A 14,121-nucleotide genomic window follows, 5' to 3' on the forward strand; every position below is an offset into this window, starting at 1 on the left:
CGACATAATAAAAAGTCAACCACACCACGGATTCCCAGACAGTCTCCCACAATGGTACTAGCGAGGCCTTATGCTGTGTAACTTCTGCGATCTGACGAGAGCAGGCACATTCAGCTTAGAATGGCCATTGACATTAAATGCTTTAATCCATAGTCCTTTTTAATCGATTGTGAAACAAAATCTAAACGACATAATAAAAATTCAACTGCACCACGGATTCCCAGACAGTCTCCCACACTGGTACTAGTGAGGCCTTAAGCTGTGTAAATTCTGCGTTCTGACGAGAGCATGCACATTCAGCTTAGAATGGCCATTGACATTAAATGCTTTAATCCATAGTCCTTTTTAATCGATTGTGAAACAAAATCTAAACGACATAATAAAAAGTCAACCGCACCACAGATCCCAGACAGTCTCCCACACTGGTACTAGCGAGGCCTTAAGCTGTGTAACTTCTGCGATCTGACGAGAGCAGGGACATTCAGCTAAGAATGGCCATTGTCATTAAATGCTTTAATCCATAGTCCTTTTTAATCGGTTGTGAAACAAAATCTAAACGACATAATAGAAATTCAACCGCACCACGGATTCCCAGACAGTCTCCAACACTGGTACTAGCGAGGCCTTAAGCTGTGTAACTTCTGCAGTCTGACGAGAGAAGGCACATTCAGCTTAGAATGGCCATTGACGTTAAATGCTTTAATCCATAGTCCTATTTAATCTATTGTGAAACAAAATCTAAACGACATAATAAAAACTCAACCGCACCACCGATTCCCAGACAGTCTCCCACACTGGTACTAGCGAGACCTTAAGCTGTGTAACTTCTGCGATCTGACGAGAGCAGGCACATTCAGCTTAGAATGGCCATTGACATTAAATGCTTTAATCCATAGTCCTTTTTAATCGATTGTGAAACAAAATCTAAACGACATAATAAAAAGTCAACCGCACCACGGATTCCCAGACAGTCTCCCACACTGGTACTAGCGAGGCCTTAAGCTGTGTAACTTCTGCGTTCTGACGAAAGCAGGCACATTCAGCTTAGAATGGCCATTGACGTTAAATGCTTTAATCCATAGTCCTATTTAATCTATTGTGAAACAAAATCTAAACGACATAATAAGAAGTCAACCGCACCACGGATTCCCAGACAGTCTCCCACACTGGTACTAGCGAGGCCTTAAGCTGTGTAACGTCTGCGATCTGACGAGAGAATGGACATTCAGCTTAGAATGGCCATTGACATTAAATGCTTTAATCCATAGTCCTTTTTAATCGATTGTGAAACAAAATCTAAACGACATAATAAAAATTCAACCGCACCACGGAATCCCAGACAGTCTCCCACACTGGTACTAGCGAGGCCTTAAGCTGTGTAACTTCTGCGATCTGACGAGTGCAGGCACATTCAGCTTAGAATGGCCATTGACTTTAAATGCTTTAATCCATAGTCCTATTTAATCTATTGTGAAACAAAATCTAAACGACATAATAAAAAGTCAACCGCACCACGGATTCCCAGACAGTCTCCCACACTGGTACTAGCGAGGCCTTAAGCTGTGTAACTTCTGCGATCTGACGAGAGCAGGCACATTCAGCTTAGAATGGCCATTGACATTAAAAGCCTTAATCCATAGTCCTATTTAATCTATTGTGAAACAAAATCTAAATAACATAATAAAAAGCCAACCGCACCACGGATTCCCAGACAGTCTCCCACACTGGTACTAGCGAGGCCTTAAGCTGTGTAACTTCTGCGATCTGACGAGAGCAGGGACATTCAGCTTAAAATGGCCATTGACATTAAATGCTTTAATCCATAGTCCTTTTTAATCGATTGTGAAACAAAATCTAAACGACATAATAAAAATTCAACCGCACCACGGATTCCCAGACAGTCTCCCACACTGGTACTAGCGAGGCCTTAAGCTGTGTAACTTCCGCGTTCTGACGAGAGCAGGCACATTCAGCTTAGAATGGCCATTGACATTAAATGCTTTAGTCCATAGTCCTTTTTAATCAATTGTGAAACAAAATCTAAACGACATAATAAAAATTCAACCGCACCATGGATTCCCAGACAGTCTCCCACACTGGTACTAGCGAGGCCTTAAGCTGTGTAACTTCTGCAATCTGACGAGAGCAGGCACATTCAGCTTAGAATGGCCATTGACGTTAAATGCTTTAATCCATAGTCCTATTTAATCTATTGTGAAACAAAATCTAAACGACATAATAAAAAGTCAACCACACCACGGATTCCCAGACAGTCTCCCACACTGGTACTAGCGAGGCCTTATGCTGTGTAACTTCTGCGATCTGACGAGAGCAGGCACATTCAGCTTAGAATGGCCATTGACATTAAATGCTTTAATCCATAGTCCTTTTTAATCAATTGTGAAACAAAATCTAAACGACATAATAAAAATGCAACCGCACCATGGATTCCCAGACAGTCTCTCACACTGGTACTAGCGAGGCCTTAAGCTGTGTAACTTCTGCGTTCTGACGAGAGCAGCCAAATTCGGCTTAGAATGGCCATTGACGTTAAATGCTTTAATCCATAGTCCTATTTAATCTATTGGGAAACAAAATCTAAACGACATAATAAAAGTCAACCGCACCATGGATTCCCAGACAGTCTCCCACGCTGGTACTAGCGAGGCCTTAAGCTGTGTAACTTCTGCGATCTGACGAGAGCAGGCACATTCAGCTTAGAATGGCCATTGACATTAAATGCTTTAATCCATAGTCCTTTTAATCGATTGTGAAACAAAATCTAAACGACATAATAAAAAGTCAACCACACCACGGACTCCCAGACAGTCTCCCACCCTGGTATTATCGAGGCCTTAAGCTGTGTAACTTCTGCGATCTGACGAGGGCAGGCACATTCAGCTTAGAATGGCCATTGACATTAAATGCTTTAATCCATAGTCCTTTTTAATCGATTGTGAAACAAAATCTAAACGACATAATAAAAAGTCAACCGCACCACGGATTCCCAGACAGCCTCCCACACTGGTACTAGCGAGGCCTTAAGCTGTGTAACTTCTGCGATCTGACGAGAGCAGGCACATTCAGCTTAGAATGGCCATTGACATTAAATGCCTTAATCCATAGTCCTATTTAATCTATTGTGAAACAAAATCTAAACAACATAATAAAAAGTCAACCGCACCACGGATTCCCTGACAGTCTCCCACACTGGTACTAGCGAGGCCTTAATCTGTGTAACTTCTGCGATCTGACGAGAGCAGGGACATTCAGCTTAGAATGGCCATTGACATTAAACGATTTAATCCATAGTCCTTTTTAATCGACTGTGAAACAAAATCTAAACGACATAATAAAAATTCAACCGCACCACGGATTCCCAGACAGTCTCCCACACTGGTATTAGCGAGGCCTTAAGCTGTGTAACTTCTGCGATCTGACGAGAGCAGGCACATTCAGCTTAGAATGGCCATTGACGTTAAATGCTTTAATCCATAGTCCTATTTAATCTATTGTGAAACAAAATCTAAACGACATAATAAAAAATCAACCGCACCACGGATTCCCATACAGTCTCCCACACTGGTACTAGCGAGGCGTTAAGCTGTGTAACTTCTGCGATCTAACGAGAGCAGGCACATTCAGCTTAGAATGGCCATTGACATTAAATGCTTTAATCCATAGTACTTTTTAATCGATTGTGAAACAAAATCTAAACGACATAATAAAAAGTCAACCGCACCACGGATTCCCAGACAGTCTCCCACACTGGTACTAGCGAGGCCTTAAGCTGTGTAACTTCTGCGATCTGACGAGAGCAGGGACATTCAGCTTAAAATGGCCATTGACATTAAATGCTTTAATCCATAGTCCTTTTTAATCGATTGTGAAACAAAATCTAAACGACATAATAAAAATTCAACCGCACCACGGATTCCCAGACAGTCTCCCACACTGGTACTAGCGAGGCCTTAAGCTGTGTAACTTCCGCGTTCTGACGAGAGCAGGCGCATTCAGCTTAGAATGGCCATTGACATTAAATGCTTTAATCCATAGTCCTTTTTAATCAATTGTGAAATAAAATCTAAACGACATAATAAAAAGTCAACCGCACCATGGATTCCCAGACAGTCTCCCACACTGGTACTAGAAAGGCCTTAAGCTGTGTAACTTCTGCAATCTGACGAGAGCAGGCACATTCAGCTTAGAATGGCCATTGACGTTAAATGCTTTAATCCATAGTCCTATTTAATCTATTGTGAAACAAAATCTAAACGACATAATAAAAAGTCAACCGCACCATGGATTCCCAGACAGTCTCCCACACTGGTACTAGAAAGGCCTTAAGCTGTGTAACTTCTGCAATCTGACGAGAGCAGGCACATTCAGCTTAGAATGGCCATTGACATTAAAAGCCTTAATCCATAGTCCTATTTAATCTATTGTGAAACAAAATCTAAACAACATAATTAAAATTCAACCGCACCACGGATTCCCAGACAGTCTCCCACACTGGTACTAGCGAGGCCTTAAGCTGTGTAACTTCTGCGATCTGACGAGAGCAGGCACATTCAGCTTAGAATGGCCATTAACGGTAAATTCTTTAATCCATAGTCCTATTTAATCTATTGTGAAACAAAATCTAAACGACATAATAAAATGTCAACCGCACCACGGATTCCCAGACAGTCTCCCACACTGGTACTAGCGAGGCGTTAAGCTGTGTAACTTCTGCGATCTAACAAGAGCAGGCACATTCAGCTTAGAATGGCCATTGACATTAAATGCTTTAATCCATAGTCCTATTTAATCTATTGTGAAACAAAATCTAAACGACATAATAAAAATTCAACCGCACCACGGCTTCCCAGACAGTCTCCCACACTGGTACTAGCGAGGCCTTAAGCTGTGTAACTTCTGCGATCTGACGAGAGCAGGGACATTCAGCTTAGAATGGCCATTGACATTAAATGCTTTAATCCATAGTCCTTTTTAATCGATTGTGAAACAAAATCTAAACAACATAATAAAAAGTCAACCGCACCACGGATTCCCAGACAGTCTCCCTCACTGGTACTAGCGAGGCCTTAAGCTGTGTAACTTCTGCGATCTGACAAGAGCAGGGACATTCAGCTTAGAATGGCCATTGACATTAAATGCTTTAATCCATAGTCCTTTTTAATCGATTGTGAAACAAAATCTAAACGACATAATAAAAATTCAACCGCACCACGGATTCCCAGACAGTTTCCCACACTGGTACTAGCGAGGCCTTAAGCTGTGTAACTTCTGCGATCTGACGAGAGCAGGCACATTCAGCTTAGAATGGCCATTGACATTAAAAGCCTTAATCCATAGTCCTATTTAATCTATTGTGAAACAAAATCTAAACAACGTAATTAAGAGTCAACCGCACCACGGATTCCCAGAGAGTCTCCCACACTGGTACTAGCGAGGCCTTAAACTGTGTAACTTCTGCGATCTGACGAGAGCAGGCACATTCAGCTTAGAATGGCCATTGACGTTAAATGCTTTAATCCATAGTCCTATTTAATCTATTGTGAAACAAAATCTAAACGACATAATAAAAAGTGAACCTCACCACGGATTCCCAGACAGTCTCCCACACTGGTACTAGCGAGGCCTTAAGCTGTATAACTTCTGCGATCTGACGAGAGCAGGGACATTCAGCTTAGAATGGCCATTGACATTAAATGCTTTAATCCATAGTCCTTTTTAATCGATTGTGAAACAAAATCTAAACGACATAATAAAAAATTCAACCGCACCACGGATTCCCAGACAGTCTCCCATACTGGTACTAGCGAGGCCTTAAGCTGTGTAACTTCTGCGATCCGACGAGAGAAGGCACATTCAGCTTAGAAAGGCCATTGACGTTAATTGCTTTAATCCATAGTCCTATTTAATCTATTGTGAAACAAAATCTAAACGACATAATAAAAAGGCAACCGCACCACGGATTCCCAGACAGTCTCCCACACTGGTACTAGCGAGGCCTTAAGCTGTGTAACTTCTGCGATCTAACAAGAGCAGGCACATTCAGCTTAGAATGGCCATTGACATTAAATGCTTTAATCCATAGTCCTATTTAATCTATTGTGAAACAAAATCTAAACGACATAATAAAAATTCAACCGCACCACGGCTTCCCAGACAGTCTCCCACACTGGTACTAGCGAGGCCTTAAGCTGTGTAACTTCTGCGATCTGACGAGAGCAGGGACATTCAGCTTAGAATGGCCATTGACATTAAATGCTTTAATCCATAGTCCTTTTTAATCGATTGTGAAACAAAATCTAAACGACATAATAAAAAGTCAACCGCACCACGGATTCCCAGACAGTCTCCCACACTGGTACTAGCGAGGCCTTAAGCTGTGTAACTTCTGCGATCTGACGAGAGCAGGGACATTCAGCTTAGAATTGCCATTGACATTAAATGCTTTAATCCATAGTCCTTTTTAATCGATTGTGAAACAAAATCTAAACAACATAATAAAAAGTCAACCGCACCACGGATTCCCAGACAGTCTCCCTCACTGGTACTAGCGAGGCCTTAAGCTGTGTAACTTCTGCGATCTGACGAGAGCAGGGACATTCAGCTTAGAATGGCCATTGACAATAAATGCTTTAATCCATAGTCCTTTTTAATCGATTGTGAAACAAAATCTAAACGACATAATAAAAATTCAACCGCACCACGGATTCCCAGACAGTTTCCCACACTGGTACTAGCGAGGCCTTAAGCTGTGTAACTTCTGCGATCTGACGAGAGCAGGCACATTCAGCTTAGAATGGCCATTGACATTAAAAGCCTTAATCCATAGTCCTATTTAATCTATTGTGAAACAAAATCTAAACAACGTAATTAAGAGTCAACCGCACCACGGATTCCCAGAGAGTCTCCCACACTGGTACTAGCGAGGCCTTAAGCTGTGTAACTTCTGCGATCTGACGAGAGCAGGGACATTCAGCTTAGAATGGCCATTGACATTAAATGCTTTAATCCATAGTCCTTTTTAATTGATTGTGAAACAAAATCTAAACGACATAATAAAAAGTCAACCGCACCACGGATTCCCAGACAGTCTCCCACACTGGTACTAGTGAGGCCTAAAGCTGTGTAACTTCTGCGATCTGACGAGAGCAGGCACATTCAGCTTAGAATGGCCATTAACATTAAAAGCCTTAATCCATAGTCCTATTTAATCTTTTGTGAAACAAAATCTAAACAACATAATTAAAAGTCAACCGCACCACGGATTCCCAGACAGTCTCCCACACTGGTACTAGCGAGGCCTTAAACTGTGTAACTTCTGCGATCTGACGAGAGCAGGCACATTCAGCTTAGAATGGCCATTGATGTTAAATGCTTTAATCCATAGTCCTATTTAATCTATTGTGAAACAAAATCTAAACGACATAATAAAAAGTGGACCTCACCACGGATTCCCAGACAGTCTCCCACACTGGTACTAGCGAGGCCTTAAGCTGTATAACTTCTGCGATCTGACGAGAGCAGGGACATTCAGCTTAGAATGGCCATTGACATTAAATGCTTTAATCCATAGTCCTTTTTAATCGATTGTGAAACAAAATCTAAACGACATAATAAAAATTAAACCGCACCACGGATTCCCAGACAGTCTCCCACACTGGTACTAGCGAGGCCTTAAGCAGTGTAACTTCTGCGTTCTGACGAGAGCAGGCACATTCAGCTTAGAATGGCCATTGACGTTAAATGCTTTAATCCATAGTCCTATTTAATCTATTGTGAAACAAAATCTAAACGACATAATAAAAAGTCAACCGCACCACGGATTCCCAGACAGTCTCCCACACTGGTACTAGCGAGGCCTTAAGCTGTGTAACTTCTGCGATCTGACGAGAGCAGGCATATTCAGCTTAGAATGGCCATTGACAATAAATGCTTTAATCCAAAGTCCTTTTTAATCTATTGTGAAACAAAATCTAAACGACATAATAAAAAGTCAACCGCACCACGGATTCACAGACAGTCTCCCACACTGGTACTAGCGAGGCCTTAAGCTGTGTAACTTCTGCGATCTGACGAGAGCAGGGACATTCAGCTTAGAATGGCCATTGACATTAAATGCTTTAATCCATAGTCCTTTTTAATCGATTGTGAAACAAAATCTAAACGACATAATAAAAATTCAACCACACCACGGATTCCCAGACAGTCTCCCACACTGGTACTAGCGAGGCCTTAAGCTGTGTAACTTCTGCGTTCTGACGAGAGCAGGCACATTCAGCTTAGAATGGCCATTGACGTTAAATGCTTTAATCCATAGTCCTATTTAATCTATTGTGAAACAAAATCTAAACAACATAATAAAAAGGCAACCGCACCATGGATTCCCAGACAGTCTCCCACACTGGTACTAGCGAGGCCTTAAGCTGTGTAACTTCTGCGATCTGACGAGAGCAGGCACATTCAGCTTTTAATGGCCATTGACATTAAATGCTTTAATCCATAGTCCTTTTTTATCGATTGTGAAACAAAATCTAAACGACATAATAAAAATTCAACCGCACCACGGATTCCCAGACAGTCTCCCACACTGGTACTAGCGAGGCCTTAAGCTGTGTAACTTCTGCGATCTGACGAGAGCAGGTACATTCAGCTTAGAATAGCCATTGACGTTAAATGCTTTAATCCATAGTCCTATTTAATCTATTGTGAAACATAATCTAAACGACATAATAAAAAGTCAACCGCACCACGGATTCCCAGACAGTCTCCCACACTAGTACTAGCGAGGCGTTAAGCTGTGTAAGTTCTGCGATCTAACGAGAGCAGGCACATTCAGCTTAGAATGGCCATTGACATTAAATGCTTTAATCCATAGTCCTTTTTAATCGATTGTGAAACAAAATCTAAACATAATAAAAAGTCAACTGGACAACGGATTCCCAGACAGTCTCCCACACTGGTACTAGCAAGGCCTTAAGCTGTGTAACTTCTGCGATCTGACGAGAGCAGGCACATTCAGCTTAGAATGGCCATTGACATTAAAAGCTTTAATCCATAGTCCTATTTAATCTATTGTGAAACAAAATCTAAACAACATAATAAAAAGTCAACCGCACCACGGATTCCCAGACAGCCTCCCACACTGGTACTAGCGAGGCCTTAAGCTGTGTAACTTCTGCGTTCTGACGAGAGCAGGGACATTCAGCTTAGAATGGCCATTGACATTAAATGCTTTAATCCATAGTCCTTTTTAATCGATTGTGAAACAAAATCTAAACGACATAATAAAAACTCAACCGCACCACGGATTCCCAGACAGTCTCCCACACTGGTACTAGCGAGGCCTTAAGCTGTGTAACTTCTGCGATCTGACGAGAGCAGACACATTCAGCTTAGAATGGCCATTGATGTTAAATGCTTTAATCCATAGTCCTATTTAATCTATTGTGAAACAAAATCTAAACGACATAATAAAAAGTCAACCGCACCATGGATTCCCAGACAGTCTCCCACACTGGTACTAGCGAGGCGTTAAGCTGTGTAACTTCTGCGATCTGATGAGAGCAGGGACATTCAGCTTAGAATGGCCATTGACATTAAATGCTTTAATCAATAGTCCTTTTTAATCGATAGTGAAACAAAATCTAAACGACATAATAAAAACTCAACCGCACCACGGATTCCCAGACAGTCTCCCACACTGGTACTAGCGAGGCCTTAAGCTGTGTAACTTCTGCGTTCTGACGAGAGCAGGCACATTCAGCTTAGAATGGCCATTGACGTTAAATGCTTTAATCCATAGTCCTATTTAATCTATTGTGAAACAAAATCTAAACGACATAATAAAAAGTCAACCGCACCACGGATTCCCAGACAGTCCCCCACACTGGTACGAGCGAGGCCTTAAGCTGTGTAACTTCTGTGATCTGACGAGAGCAGGCACATTCAGCTTAGAATGGCCATTGACATTAAATGCTTTAATCCATAGTCCTTTTTAATCGATTGTGAAACAAAATCTAAACGACATAATAAAAAGGCAACCGCACCACGGATTCCCAGACAGTCTCCCACCCTGGTACTAGCGAGGCCTTAAGCTGTGTAACTTCTGCTATCTGACGAGAGCAGGCACATTCAGCTTAGAACGGCCATTGACGTTAAATGCTTTAATCCATAGTCCTATTTAATCTATTGTGAAACAAAATCTAAACGACATAATAAAAAGTCAACCGCACCACAGACTCCCAGACAGTCTCCCACACTGGTACTAGCGAGGCGTTAAGCTGTGTAACTTCTGCGATCTAACGAGAGCAGGCACATTCAGCTTAGAATGGCCATTGACATTAAATGCTTTAATCCATAGTCCTTTTTAATCGATTGTGAAACAAAATCTAAACGACATAATAAAAAGTCAACCGCACCACGGATTCCCAGACAGTCTCCCACACTGGTACTAGCGAGGCGTTAAGCTGTGTAACTTCTGCGATCTGACGAGAGCAGGCACATTCAGCTTAGAATGGCCATTGACGTTAAATGCTTTAATCCATAGTCCTATTTAATCTATTGTGAAACAAAATCTAAACGACATAATAAAAATTCAACCGCACCACGGATTCCCAGACAGTCTCCCACACTGGTACTTGCGAGGCATTAAGCTGTGTAATTTCTGCGATCTGACGAGAGCAGGGACATTCAGCTTAGAATGGCCATTGACATTAAATGCTTTAATCCATAGTCCTTTTTAATCGATAGTGAAGCAAAATCTAAACGACATAATAAAAATTCAACCGCACCACGGATTCCCAGACAGTCTCCCACACTGGTACTAGCGAGGCCTTAAGCTGTGTAACTTCTGCGTTCTGACGAGAACAGGCACATTCAGCTTAGAATGTCCATTGACGTTAAATGCTTTAATCCATAGTCCTATTTAATCTATTGTGAAACAAAATCTAAACGACATAATAAAAACTCAACCGCACCACGGATTCCCAGACAGTCTCCCACACTGGTACTAGCGAGACCTTAAGCTGTGTAACTTCTGCGATCTGACAAGAGCAGGCACATTCAGCTTAGAATGGCCATTGACATTAAATGATTTAATCCATAGTCCTTTTTAATCGATTGTGAAACAAAATCTAAACGACATAATAAAAAGTCAACTGCACCACGGATTCCCAGACAGTCTCCCACACTGGTACTAGCGAGGCCTTAAGCTGTGTAACTTCTGCGATCTGACGAGAGCAGGCACATTCAGCTTAGAATGGCCATTGACATTAAATGCTTTAATCCATAGTCCTTTTTAATCGATTGTGAAACAAAATCTAAACGACATAATAAAAAGTCAACCGCACCACGGATTCCCAGAGAGTCTCCCACACTGGTACTAGCGAGGTCTTAAGCTGTGTAACTTCTGCGATCTGACGAGAGAAGGGACATTCAGCTTAGAATGGCCATTTACATTAAATGCTTTAATCCATAGTCCTTTTTAATCGATTGTGAAACAAAATCTAAACGACATAATAAAAATTCAACCGCACCACGGATTCCCAGACAGTCTCCCACACTGGTACTAGCGAGGCCTTAAGCTGTGTAACTTCTGCGATCTGACGAGAGCAGGCCCATTCAGCATAGAATGGCCATTGACGTTAAATGCTTTAATCCATAGTCCTATTAAATCTATTGTGAAACAAAATCTAAACGACATAATAAAAACTCAACCGCACCACGGATTCCCAGACAGTCTCCCACACTGGTACTAGCGAGGCCTTAAGCTGTGTAACTTCTGCGATCTGACGAGAGCAGGGACATTCAGCTTAGAATGGCCATTGACATTAAATGCTTTAATCCATAGTCCTTTTTAATCGATTGTGAAACAAAATCTAAACGACATCATAAAAAGTCAACCGCACCACGGATTCCCAGACAGTCTCCCACACTGGTACTAGCGAGGCCTTAAGCTGTGTAACTTCTGCGATCTGACGAGAGAAGGCACATTCAGCTTAGAATGGCCATTGACATTAAATGCTTTAATCCATAGTCCTTTTTCATCGATTGTGAAACAAAATCTAAACGACATAATATAAATTCAACCGCACCACGGATTCCCAGACAGTCTCCCACACTGGTACTAGCGAGGCCTTAAGCTGTGTAACTTCTGCGATCTGACGAGAGCAGGCACATTCAGCTTAGAATGGCCATTGACATTAAATGCTTTAATCCATAGTCCTTTTTAATCGATTGTGAAACAAAATCTAAACGACATCATAAAAAGTCAACCGCACCACGGATTCCCAGACAGTCTCCCACACTGGTACTAGCGAGGCCTTAAGCTGTGTAACTTCTGCGATCTGACGAGAGCAGGTACAATCAGCTTTGAATGGCCATTGACATTAAAAGCCTTAATCCATAGTCCTATTTAATCTATTGTGAAACAAAATCTAAACGACATAATAAAAAGTCAACCTCACCACGGATTCCCAGACAGTCTCCCACACTGGTACTAGCGAGGCCCTAAGCTGTGTAACTTCTGCGATCTGACGAGAGCAGGCACATTCAGCTTAGAATGGCCATTGACATTAAATGCTTTAATCCATAGTCCTTTTTAATCGATTGTGAAACAAAATCTAAACGACATAATAAAAAGTCAACCGCATCACGGATTCCCAGACAGTCTCCCACACTGGTACTAGCGAGGCCTTAAGCTGTGTAACTTCTGCGTTCTGATGAGAGCAGGCACATTCACCTTAGATTGGCCATTGACGTTAAATGCTTTAATCCATAGTCCTATTTAATCTATTGTGAAACAAAATCTAAACGACATAATAAAAAGTCAACCGCACCACGGATTCCCAGACAGTCTCCCACACTGGTACTAGCGAGGCCTTAAGCTGTGTAACTTCTGCGATCTGATGAGAGCAGGCACATTGAGCTTAGAATGGCCATTGACATTAAATGGTTTAATCCATAGTCCTTTTTAATCGATTGTGAAACAAAATCTAAACGACATAATAAAAAGTCAACCGCACCACGGATTCCCAGACAGTCTCCCACACTGGTACTAGTGAGGCCTTAAGCTGTGTAACTTCTGCGATCTGACGAGAGCAGGCACATTCAGCTTAGAATGGCCATTGACATTAAATGCTTTAATCCATAGTCCTTTTTAATCGATTGTGAAACAAATTCTAAACGACATAATAAAAATTCATCCGCACCACGGATTCCAAGATAGTCTCCCACAATGGTACTAGCGAGGCCTTAAGCTGTGTAACTTCTGCGATCTGACGAGAGCAGGCACATTCAGCTTAGAATGGCCATTGACATTAAATGCTTTAATCCATAGTCCTTTTTAATCGATTGTGAAACAAAATCTAAACGACATAATAAAAAGTCAACTGCACCACGGATTCCCAGACAGTCTCCCACACTGGTACTAGCGAGGCCTTAAGCTGTGTAACTTCTGCGATCTGACGAGAGCAGGAACATTCAGCTTAGAATGGCCATTGACATTAAATGCTTTAATCCATAGTCCTTTTTAATCGATTGTGAAACAAAATCTAAACGACATAATAAAAAGTCAACCGCACCACGGATTCCCAGACAGTCTCCCACACTGGTACTAGCGAGGCCTTAAGCTGTGTAACTTCTGCGATCTGACGAGAGAAGGGACATTCAGCTTAGAATGGCCATTGACATTAAATGCTTTAATCCATAGTCCTTTTTAATCGATTGTGAAACAAAATCTAAACGACATAATAAAAATTCAACCGCACCACGGATTCCCAGACAGTCTCCCACACTGGTACTAGCGAGGCCTTAAGCTGTGTAACTTCTGCGATCTGACGAGTGCAGGCACATTCAGCTTAGAATGGCCATTGACGTTAATTGCTTTAATCCATAGTCCTATTAAATCTATTGTGAAACAAAATGTAAACGACATAATAAAAACTCAACCGCACCACGGATTCCCAGACAGTCTCCCACACTGGTACTAGCGAGGCCTTAAGCTGTGTAACTTCTGCGATCTGACGAGAGCAGGCACATTCAGCTTAGAATGGCCATTGACATTAAATGCTTTAATCCATAGTCCTTTTTAATCGATTGTGAAAC

General features: G+C 41.7%; 65 pseudogenes; all 65 read right to left on the reverse strand.

Annotated features, from left to right (window-relative positions):
* Positions 1-13: 13 nt before the first annotated feature.
* Positions 14-132, reverse strand: LOC142677017 (5S ribosomal RNA; annotated as a pseudogene).
* Positions 133-199: 67 nt separating this feature from the next.
* On the reverse strand, positions 200-318 carry LOC142676471 (5S ribosomal RNA; annotated as a pseudogene).
* A 438-nt stretch (positions 319-756) lies between these two features.
* Positions 757-875, reverse strand: LOC142676513 (5S ribosomal RNA; annotated as a pseudogene).
* Positions 876-942: 67 nt separating this feature from the next.
* On the reverse strand, positions 943-1,061 carry LOC142676600 (5S ribosomal RNA; annotated as a pseudogene).
* A 439-nt stretch (positions 1,062-1,500) lies between these two features.
* LOC142676759 (5S ribosomal RNA) lies at positions 1,501-1,619 on the reverse strand (annotated as a pseudogene).
* A 67-nt stretch (positions 1,620-1,686) lies between these two features.
* On the reverse strand, positions 1,687-1,805 carry LOC142676897 (5S ribosomal RNA; annotated as a pseudogene).
* Positions 1,806-1,872: 67 nt separating this feature from the next.
* Positions 1,873-1,991, reverse strand: LOC142676808 (5S ribosomal RNA; annotated as a pseudogene).
* Positions 1,992-2,058: 67 nt separating this feature from the next.
* On the reverse strand, positions 2,059-2,177 carry LOC142676528 (5S ribosomal RNA; annotated as a pseudogene).
* Positions 2,178-2,244: 67 nt separating this feature from the next.
* Positions 2,245-2,363, reverse strand: LOC142676974 (5S ribosomal RNA; annotated as a pseudogene).
* A 252-nt stretch (positions 2,364-2,615) lies between these two features.
* On the reverse strand, positions 2,616-2,734 carry LOC142676801 (5S ribosomal RNA; annotated as a pseudogene).
* Positions 2,735-2,800: 66 nt separating this feature from the next.
* Positions 2,801-2,919, reverse strand: LOC142676378 (5S ribosomal RNA; annotated as a pseudogene).
* Positions 2,920-2,986: 67 nt separating this feature from the next.
* LOC142676668 (5S ribosomal RNA) lies at positions 2,987-3,105 on the reverse strand (annotated as a pseudogene).
* Positions 3,106-3,172: 67 nt separating this feature from the next.
* Positions 3,173-3,291, reverse strand: LOC142677007 (5S ribosomal RNA; annotated as a pseudogene).
* A 67-nt stretch (positions 3,292-3,358) lies between these two features.
* Positions 3,359-3,477, reverse strand: LOC142677041 (5S ribosomal RNA; annotated as a pseudogene).
* A 67-nt stretch (positions 3,478-3,544) lies between these two features.
* LOC142676469 (5S ribosomal RNA) lies at positions 3,545-3,663 on the reverse strand (annotated as a pseudogene).
* A 67-nt stretch (positions 3,664-3,730) lies between these two features.
* Positions 3,731-3,849, reverse strand: LOC142676793 (5S ribosomal RNA; annotated as a pseudogene).
* Positions 3,850-3,916: 67 nt separating this feature from the next.
* On the reverse strand, positions 3,917-4,035 carry LOC142676628 (5S ribosomal RNA; annotated as a pseudogene).
* Positions 4,036-4,102: 67 nt separating this feature from the next.
* LOC142676965 (5S ribosomal RNA) lies at positions 4,103-4,221 on the reverse strand (annotated as a pseudogene).
* A 67-nt stretch (positions 4,222-4,288) lies between these two features.
* LOC142676966 (5S ribosomal RNA) lies at positions 4,289-4,407 on the reverse strand (annotated as a pseudogene).
* A 67-nt stretch (positions 4,408-4,474) lies between these two features.
* LOC142676891 (5S ribosomal RNA) lies at positions 4,475-4,593 on the reverse strand (annotated as a pseudogene).
* A 253-nt stretch (positions 4,594-4,846) lies between these two features.
* Positions 4,847-4,965, reverse strand: LOC142676832 (5S ribosomal RNA; annotated as a pseudogene).
* Positions 4,966-5,032: 67 nt separating this feature from the next.
* LOC142676370 (5S ribosomal RNA) lies at positions 5,033-5,151 on the reverse strand (annotated as a pseudogene).
* A 67-nt stretch (positions 5,152-5,218) lies between these two features.
* LOC142676906 (5S ribosomal RNA) lies at positions 5,219-5,337 on the reverse strand (annotated as a pseudogene).
* A 67-nt stretch (positions 5,338-5,404) lies between these two features.
* On the reverse strand, positions 5,405-5,523 carry LOC142676617 (5S ribosomal RNA; annotated as a pseudogene).
* A 67-nt stretch (positions 5,524-5,590) lies between these two features.
* On the reverse strand, positions 5,591-5,709 carry LOC142676473 (5S ribosomal RNA; annotated as a pseudogene).
* Positions 5,710-5,963: 254 nt separating this feature from the next.
* On the reverse strand, positions 5,964-6,082 carry LOC142677045 (5S ribosomal RNA; annotated as a pseudogene).
* Positions 6,083-6,149: 67 nt separating this feature from the next.
* LOC142676834 (5S ribosomal RNA) lies at positions 6,150-6,268 on the reverse strand (annotated as a pseudogene).
* Positions 6,269-6,335: 67 nt separating this feature from the next.
* LOC142676725 (5S ribosomal RNA) lies at positions 6,336-6,454 on the reverse strand (annotated as a pseudogene).
* A 67-nt stretch (positions 6,455-6,521) lies between these two features.
* On the reverse strand, positions 6,522-6,640 carry LOC142676803 (5S ribosomal RNA; annotated as a pseudogene).
* Positions 6,641-6,707: 67 nt separating this feature from the next.
* On the reverse strand, positions 6,708-6,826 carry LOC142676908 (5S ribosomal RNA; annotated as a pseudogene).
* A 67-nt stretch (positions 6,827-6,893) lies between these two features.
* Positions 6,894-7,012, reverse strand: LOC142676587 (5S ribosomal RNA; annotated as a pseudogene).
* Positions 7,013-7,079: 67 nt separating this feature from the next.
* Positions 7,080-7,198, reverse strand: LOC142676633 (5S ribosomal RNA; annotated as a pseudogene).
* A 67-nt stretch (positions 7,199-7,265) lies between these two features.
* On the reverse strand, positions 7,266-7,384 carry LOC142676841 (5S ribosomal RNA; annotated as a pseudogene).
* A 253-nt stretch (positions 7,385-7,637) lies between these two features.
* Positions 7,638-7,756, reverse strand: LOC142676389 (5S ribosomal RNA; annotated as a pseudogene).
* Positions 7,757-7,823: 67 nt separating this feature from the next.
* LOC142676430 (5S ribosomal RNA) lies at positions 7,824-7,942 on the reverse strand (annotated as a pseudogene).
* Positions 7,943-8,009: 67 nt separating this feature from the next.
* LOC142676837 (5S ribosomal RNA) lies at positions 8,010-8,128 on the reverse strand (annotated as a pseudogene).
* A 67-nt stretch (positions 8,129-8,195) lies between these two features.
* On the reverse strand, positions 8,196-8,314 carry LOC142676825 (5S ribosomal RNA; annotated as a pseudogene).
* Positions 8,315-8,567: 253 nt separating this feature from the next.
* LOC142676733 (5S ribosomal RNA) lies at positions 8,568-8,686 on the reverse strand (annotated as a pseudogene).
* Positions 8,687-8,753: 67 nt separating this feature from the next.
* On the reverse strand, positions 8,754-8,872 carry LOC142676458 (5S ribosomal RNA; annotated as a pseudogene).
* Positions 8,873-9,122: 250 nt separating this feature from the next.
* LOC142676666 (5S ribosomal RNA) lies at positions 9,123-9,241 on the reverse strand (annotated as a pseudogene).
* A 67-nt stretch (positions 9,242-9,308) lies between these two features.
* LOC142677001 (5S ribosomal RNA) lies at positions 9,309-9,427 on the reverse strand (annotated as a pseudogene).
* A 67-nt stretch (positions 9,428-9,494) lies between these two features.
* On the reverse strand, positions 9,495-9,613 carry LOC142676501 (5S ribosomal RNA; annotated as a pseudogene).
* Positions 9,614-9,680: 67 nt separating this feature from the next.
* LOC142676669 (5S ribosomal RNA) lies at positions 9,681-9,799 on the reverse strand (annotated as a pseudogene).
* Positions 9,800-9,866: 67 nt separating this feature from the next.
* LOC142677043 (5S ribosomal RNA) lies at positions 9,867-9,985 on the reverse strand (annotated as a pseudogene).
* Positions 9,986-10,052: 67 nt separating this feature from the next.
* Positions 10,053-10,171, reverse strand: LOC142677010 (5S ribosomal RNA; annotated as a pseudogene).
* Positions 10,172-10,238: 67 nt separating this feature from the next.
* Positions 10,239-10,357, reverse strand: LOC142676505 (5S ribosomal RNA; annotated as a pseudogene).
* Positions 10,358-10,424: 67 nt separating this feature from the next.
* LOC142676963 (5S ribosomal RNA) lies at positions 10,425-10,543 on the reverse strand (annotated as a pseudogene).
* A 67-nt stretch (positions 10,544-10,610) lies between these two features.
* On the reverse strand, positions 10,611-10,729 carry LOC142676529 (5S ribosomal RNA; annotated as a pseudogene).
* A 67-nt stretch (positions 10,730-10,796) lies between these two features.
* Positions 10,797-10,915, reverse strand: LOC142676394 (5S ribosomal RNA; annotated as a pseudogene).
* Positions 10,916-10,982: 67 nt separating this feature from the next.
* LOC142676525 (5S ribosomal RNA) lies at positions 10,983-11,101 on the reverse strand (annotated as a pseudogene).
* Positions 11,102-11,168: 67 nt separating this feature from the next.
* LOC142676381 (5S ribosomal RNA) lies at positions 11,169-11,287 on the reverse strand (annotated as a pseudogene).
* A 253-nt stretch (positions 11,288-11,540) lies between these two features.
* LOC142676459 (5S ribosomal RNA) lies at positions 11,541-11,659 on the reverse strand (annotated as a pseudogene).
* A 67-nt stretch (positions 11,660-11,726) lies between these two features.
* LOC142676886 (5S ribosomal RNA) lies at positions 11,727-11,845 on the reverse strand (annotated as a pseudogene).
* Positions 11,846-11,912: 67 nt separating this feature from the next.
* LOC142676984 (5S ribosomal RNA) lies at positions 11,913-12,031 on the reverse strand (annotated as a pseudogene).
* Positions 12,032-12,098: 67 nt separating this feature from the next.
* On the reverse strand, positions 12,099-12,217 carry LOC142676741 (5S ribosomal RNA; annotated as a pseudogene).
* A 67-nt stretch (positions 12,218-12,284) lies between these two features.
* LOC142676770 (5S ribosomal RNA) lies at positions 12,285-12,403 on the reverse strand (annotated as a pseudogene).
* Positions 12,404-12,470: 67 nt separating this feature from the next.
* Positions 12,471-12,589, reverse strand: LOC142676924 (5S ribosomal RNA; annotated as a pseudogene).
* Positions 12,590-12,656: 67 nt separating this feature from the next.
* LOC142676441 (5S ribosomal RNA) lies at positions 12,657-12,775 on the reverse strand (annotated as a pseudogene).
* Positions 12,776-12,842: 67 nt separating this feature from the next.
* On the reverse strand, positions 12,843-12,961 carry LOC142676671 (5S ribosomal RNA; annotated as a pseudogene).
* A 67-nt stretch (positions 12,962-13,028) lies between these two features.
* LOC142676546 (5S ribosomal RNA) lies at positions 13,029-13,147 on the reverse strand (annotated as a pseudogene).
* A 67-nt stretch (positions 13,148-13,214) lies between these two features.
* Positions 13,215-13,333, reverse strand: LOC142676539 (5S ribosomal RNA; annotated as a pseudogene).
* Positions 13,334-13,400: 67 nt separating this feature from the next.
* LOC142676455 (5S ribosomal RNA) lies at positions 13,401-13,519 on the reverse strand (annotated as a pseudogene).
* Positions 13,520-13,586: 67 nt separating this feature from the next.
* On the reverse strand, positions 13,587-13,705 carry LOC142677072 (5S ribosomal RNA; annotated as a pseudogene).
* A 67-nt stretch (positions 13,706-13,772) lies between these two features.
* LOC142676981 (5S ribosomal RNA) lies at positions 13,773-13,891 on the reverse strand (annotated as a pseudogene).
* A 67-nt stretch (positions 13,892-13,958) lies between these two features.
* LOC142676777 (5S ribosomal RNA) lies at positions 13,959-14,077 on the reverse strand (annotated as a pseudogene).
* Positions 14,078-14,121: the final 44 nt, after the last annotated feature.

This window comes from Rhinoderma darwinii (assembly GCF_050947455.1).
Source record: "Rhinoderma darwinii isolate aRhiDar2 chromosome 2 unlocalized genomic scaffold, aRhiDar2.hap1 SUPER_2_unloc_30, whole genome shotgun sequence".
Taxonomy (NCBI): Eukaryota; Metazoa; Chordata; class Amphibia; order Anura; family Rhinodermatidae; genus Rhinoderma; species Rhinoderma darwinii.